Source organism: Taudactylus pleione, unplaced genomic scaffold (assembly GCF_031769625.1).
Source record: "Taudactylus pleione unplaced genomic scaffold, aTauple2 ptg000046l, whole genome shotgun sequence".
In the NCBI taxonomy this organism is placed as follows: domain Eukaryota; kingdom Metazoa; phylum Chordata; class Amphibia; order Anura; family Myobatrachidae; genus Taudactylus; species Taudactylus pleione.
This window is the reverse complement of record NW_028284448.1, coordinates 13,989,415-13,995,607: the sequence shown is the minus strand read 5'-3', so window position 1 is coordinate 13,995,607 and position 6,193 is coordinate 13,989,415.

Sequence of the window (6,193 nt, the reverse complement as noted above, 5' to 3'; positions counted from 1 at the left end):
ACGTGGGATGACTATTTTTTTTTCCGCCATTTTGTATTTAAAAATGTGTCTTATTTGCACAATAATGTAAAAAGGATGCACAAGCAGCGTCTGCTCATTCCAACGATATGCAGCATGTCTATATTTTTGAGAGACTGCGGGTGTATCTGCATGCAAAATGTTATGTTACAGTGTCACACTGTAACATAGCATTTTACAAGCAGATACACCCGTTGGGGTAAATTTACTAAAGTGAGAGTTTTGAGAAAGTAGAGATGTTGCCCATAGCAACCAATCAGATTCTACTTAACATTTAACTAGCACCTTCTAGAAGATAATAGCTAGAATCTGATTGGTTGCTATGGGCAATACCTCTTCTAAAACTCACTTCTAAAAACTCTCACTTTAGTAAATTTACCCCCTAGTGTCACTTTATTGGAGTCATATACCTGTCTTCAAGCATAGATATTTTAAACACAAACATTGTTAGTTAGCCAAAATTACTTAAATTACACTTTTAAACATTTTAGTTATACTATATAACTAATTTTAAATTAAGGACCATCAGGAGTTTCTGTGCCACCACCGCGGCCCACGCCACCAGCAGCAAGGGTCAGAGGAAGACATTTTCGCTTGGTCTCCTACACGTCTGAGGAGGAGGAGGCCACAATCATTCTAAGCCCTGTGGAGGCAACAAGCAACATCCCACCTACCCAGCAGCAACAGCAACCCACACAGCAGACAGCACAGCCACCGACCCCCAGTGCAGATGAGCTGGCTCTGTCCCTGCACAGCTTCCGTGAACACCAGATGCAGTTAATGGAACATCAAAAAATACAAATGGACAACATAACACACCAGCTCAGGAAGCTAAATATGACTACTGCAGTAGCCCAGGGGACCCGCACCCGTAAGGCCAGCAACTTGAGTAGGCATCTGGTGGAGCTAACAGGCATTCAGAGACCAAAATGCTGCCATACGGGAGCAAACAAAGGCCTTTGTGGCATTACAAAGGGAGCTGGTGGCACAAAGGGCCCTTAGGGAAGCGCCATCAACATCTACACCCAGCTCACCTTCCACCAGTCCCCAAACGGCTTCACCACTCAGACCCCCGAGGTGAAGTGTCAGTATACGGGGGGTGCAATTTAAGGGGCAGGAAGGGGTAGAGGGTCATCTGCGTCACAGTAATTTTTGTACAAAATATGTTTGGTGAATGTTTTTCTGTTATCTTACTAGTTTAGTAAAGTAAGTTAAATCAAATTCGTCTCTGTCTTTCTTTCTAAGCTAAACTTAGATTTTTAAGCATATTTTGAACTATATTAAAATTGTACAGATGTTTAGGAACATTAATTCTGTGAAACATTACTGCTTATGGGTTTGGTTAATGGTATTTATACACTTTAAATATTTACATATGAGTATTTACATTTTTATAAATGTTTTTTTTACACTTACATACATATTTATATCTGTTTCTGGAATGAGAGATCCCTTTTTAAAAAATTTCAGAAACATTTATAAATCGACACATACAACTCTCCATTCTCAACTTTTGGTCTATTTTTTGTTGTGAGATAATGGTAATGTTTTATGTGTGAGTTTAGAACTCGCACCCTATTACATTGGTCGAGTTTTATGTACAAACTGTTGAAAACATCTTGATGCGATTTTGAAATGTGTGCGCTCTGAAAAATGCGAGTTTGCATGTTCTTGTACGTTATTACATTGGTCGAGATTACAAAATGTGCAAGGTTTGTGCAAAACTCGTAATTTTGCAAAACTCGAACTCTAGTACATTTGGCACAATATTTTACTGTGTAAAAGTGCAAAATGTGACAGTTTAGTCTTCAACCTAAATATTGGTATCAGAAATCCAAAGTACATTATTGAATTCCATTAAAGAGATGATAAAAGATCATTCTATCAGCTAATTATTGAATACATCATGAAAGATAAGTATTTCCATCTTCATGATATACGTTTTGGTCTGATGTAATCAAAGGTGTACTGGGATATATACAGTACATGTAGGGAACGGTTGACAAGTTTCTACCTAAAGCCGGGTACAAATCAGAATGTAAGGCAATTGGCAAGATAGTTGACTCAATTTCCCTTGAGTCCTAATCAAATGATATTGAGTGTACACACTGTTCAAGTGACGGAATGATTTAATGTGTCGTTTGATCATATGTGTGTTATGGGAAGCAGTCGGGATGCCGACGGACGTAATCCCGACCGCAGGCTTCCCGACTGCTTAATCCCGGCAAGGCACTAATGACAGGCGTCGAAATCCCGACGCCTGTCATTAGGCCTACATCGGGAGCCCGACACCCGGCTTACTGATCGAAGGCAAGCCAGGCGCCGGGCGCGGACAGCAGCGGGGGGGAGGGTTAGGTTTAGGGTTCCCTTGGGGGACTTAGGGTTATGCACCCCCCCCGGGAGGTTAGGTTTAGGCTAGGGGAAGGGGGGTTAGGGTTAGGCACCCCCAGGGGGAGGTTAGGGTTAGGCACCCCCCTGGGAGAATTAAGGCCCTCATTCAGAGCCGCTCGTTAGCGGCAGTACGCTCGTTCCGAGCGATGTTTGCACATCTGCGCATGCGTACGCGTTTTAGTACGCATGCGCGAACCAGTCAGTGCGGCCGAAAATCCTTTGTACGCTATATAGCGAGTGCCTGCTATTTTGAGTGACAGAATGAGGCGTATGTGGGTGGTAACAGGGGAAGGTGCTTGAAAATGGGGAGTGGAGATCCGAACGCAGGCGTGCTTAAAGGTCAAAACGGGCGTTTTATGGGTGTGTATATTTAAAACAGCAGCGTCATTGACCACGTCACTGGGTTATTTTATAGCCAGAACTGCACGCAAATTTGTGGTAGCAAACACCAACCACAAGAATAGCGAGCAGTTCATACGCTGGTCGATGTACTCGATTAATCTAATAAATAGTGGACATGACGTAGGATGCGAGCGGCCAGGGGGCGTTTTTAAGAAATAAACGAGCGTATGTTTTGCACGCTCGTTCAGACTTAGAGGTGTGAACAGACAGCAATGTGCGTACGGATCATTTGAATAGCCACCCCTTGTTTTTAAACGAACGACCGCAAATAGCGAACGGCTCTGAATGAGGGCCTAAGTTTTGGCGGCTGGGAAGGGGGTGTTAGGTTTAGGCACTTAGAGGGGGGTTAGGGTTAGGCACCCCTAAGGGAGGGTTAGGGGTAGAATTAGGTTAGTTAGTACTTACCTTAGGACGATCGGGATTTCCTCCTCTGTCGGGCTGCCGCTGTCGGGATTTGGTAAATCATACTGATTCCGTGTGTTATCGTTGCTCCCGTACACATTACGATATTTTCAGAGGCAAAATCGGAATGACATATCGCCTGGTCCGGGTGGCTGAACACGCCACACGATATGCAGCTCGGCCAACCATCTGTAAAAAAATAAAAAATAAATAAACTGATCTGTGCAGTGATTCGACCAAACCCGCCGCACCCGGGTAGGTCTATTTATTTATTTCATTCTGATGTGATTTTGATCATGTTTGTGAATCCGTGACTTCTATTGTGGTCTATGTAATGCATACAATGTTTTGACCGATAGTCTATTGCCTTCTATGGTGGCCTAAAGTCGTGTTTCACCTGCGATTTCCATGCGAGTTTGCCTTTAGTAAATCTCTGATTTGCAAAATCAGGGGGATAGAGCAGAAAAAGGACAAATCAACCAGAAACGATTCTTGTAAACTTGCCCCTAGTCTCTTTTAATTCAACTATATGTTCCCCTATAGATTGTAATCTTGCGAGCAGGGCCTTCCTACCTCATCCAGTTTTGTTCTATTAATGTTTCCAATTGTGAAGCGCAACAGAATATGTTGCTCTATATAAGAAACTCTTAATAAATAAATATGATCCGTCATACGATATATAATTCTGTCCCGGATGGGAATGATATATTGTATGGATCATGCAGTGTATAAGCCTGATTCATCGTAAACGATGATTGTTTTGCACAGCAGATGGGACGATGCAATGAACAATGCCATGCTGCTACAAGCAGCATGTAATGATATATCGCGCCAACGTACACCAGATCGTGCAATGTACGGCATGCGCGATGTGTGTACCCAGATTTACAGTAAAGCAAAATGTTGTCTTTTAGTACTATTATTATTATTTTTATTATTATTATTGTTATTATTATTATTGCAAACATAAACCACAACACTTTAATTTATTATGTAAACAATTTAGTTTTACAATAATTTAATAATTAATAGTGTTCTAATTAATGGTCCATCTGTGTACTCTTCCTGTTAGCAATAAACTACTACCTGACTTGTACATTTTTATAAATAATGACTACTGTACTGTAGGTTGTTAAGCTTTGTCCTAAAAACACCTTTTAAAAGTCATATCCAGAAATCAATGTCCCAGCAGTGGAAATGTAGGCTGCAATCCTTATATTAGTCTAACCCAGTGGTCGCCAACCTTAATTGAGGTGTGAGCTACTTTAGTAAAATAAAACCTAAGAGCTACTAAAATTGTAGAAAAAAATCTGGCTAATAATAACAGATCAATACAATTGAAGGTCATTTAAGGAAAATTAAAAAAAATGTTTCATAAAAAACAATAATGCATTTAATTATTACAGTGATATTGATCTAGTTTGTAAATGAAATGTAAGCACAGGCACATTTCACTGTTAAAACAATCAAAACTCAAAAGAGATAGGCACTGTCAGGTGTCACCCTGAATTTGATAAAACGTAATAATACCAATGTATCATTGAATTAATGTTAATAAATAGTGAAAAAATAATATTAAAAATATATAATGAGGAGCCCCTTTATGCAGCCATACAGACCTAGTAGTCACCTAGGTGAATAAAAAATGAGAAAATTACCATATGAAATGTTTTGTATACAATAATAGTTAGGGCCGTATTCAAGTAGCCGCGATAACTTCGCAGCCGTCAGCGGAATGTACTTTTCGACGACTTTGTGTGTTTTGTAGACAAAAACTTTTCGTGCGCGGCCCCGCTTTTCGCCCTATTCAGTTCCAAAGGACGTGAAAATGGGACCCGGCGAAACGCAAACAGGCAAAAAGTGCTGTTAGATTTGGGGAAACCAGCCTGACACCCCCCAAAAGATGCACTAACATTGGGGATCATGGTAGATGCCCTCGAATAGCTCTGCTGAAGGTAAATTCTCTCAATAGCTGCTAATTAGCGTCTTTGCTTAAGTGGTGAAGAATAGCATTTTGACATTTTTTGGTGAAAAAATAAGTAGACCCAGCAAATTTGGGGTACATGAAAATGGATGCAAACATAGTTAAAAATTGCTAAAGTGAGGTCTTAAGAAGCATTAAAAACGCACCATCAGGAAGCACCTGCAATCCAAAAACACCTCCCCATACTTGCAGACCACCCAAAAGCTTATTTCGCTAGTGTGGCGTTTATCTCAAGAATAATCGCCAGGAATGATGTCATGTAAATGTATATATATATATATAAATGTGTGTATCAACATGGTTTCTAGGCAGTGTCCTGTATTTGACTTGTAGGAATACAAAGCTTGGAGGAGATTTGTCTTCCTGGAACCAGGCATCTAGATAACCATCTCTTCTCTCAACAGGCCATAAAGTTTGGGGAGAGATACATCCTTAATGCAGATGGTCAGACCTGGTCAAGCCAGGTCATGGGATATAAAATCCTTTAGAAGGGAGATGACAAGAATGTAGGGTATGTTACCTGATTATTGGTTTCTAAAGACCCCTTCACACTGTTTCAAGACCCCCTACTTCCTATAGACTATATGGAAGGGTGTGGCCGATTTCTTAATGCCCAGTGTACAGCAATGAAAGAGTGAAAAACCCAAAGGTGGGGGCTAGTGCAGCTGTGAGGGTATAACTATGCATCTCCCTCAGTGATAAGTGTTCTTGTGCCCAAGGAGAGTCCTGACGACTGGCCAGAATCCAATGCTCCTGTGTCTCCTTCACGACTGAGTCTAGATGTAAAGACTCTGGGTTCTTTTTCATTTTTAATTCCTTTTACTTTCTGAAACCTATTTGTGATATATTTGTATTGTCCATATTTGTACTACCTTTTTCTGTAATCAATAACCTTGGAAATATTTTTTGGATTAAACATTCTTAATCCAGTGTATTCTCCGTGTTCTTGTCGAATTCACGAGCCTGTGAGGTCAAAGCTACGTACCTATATGTAAG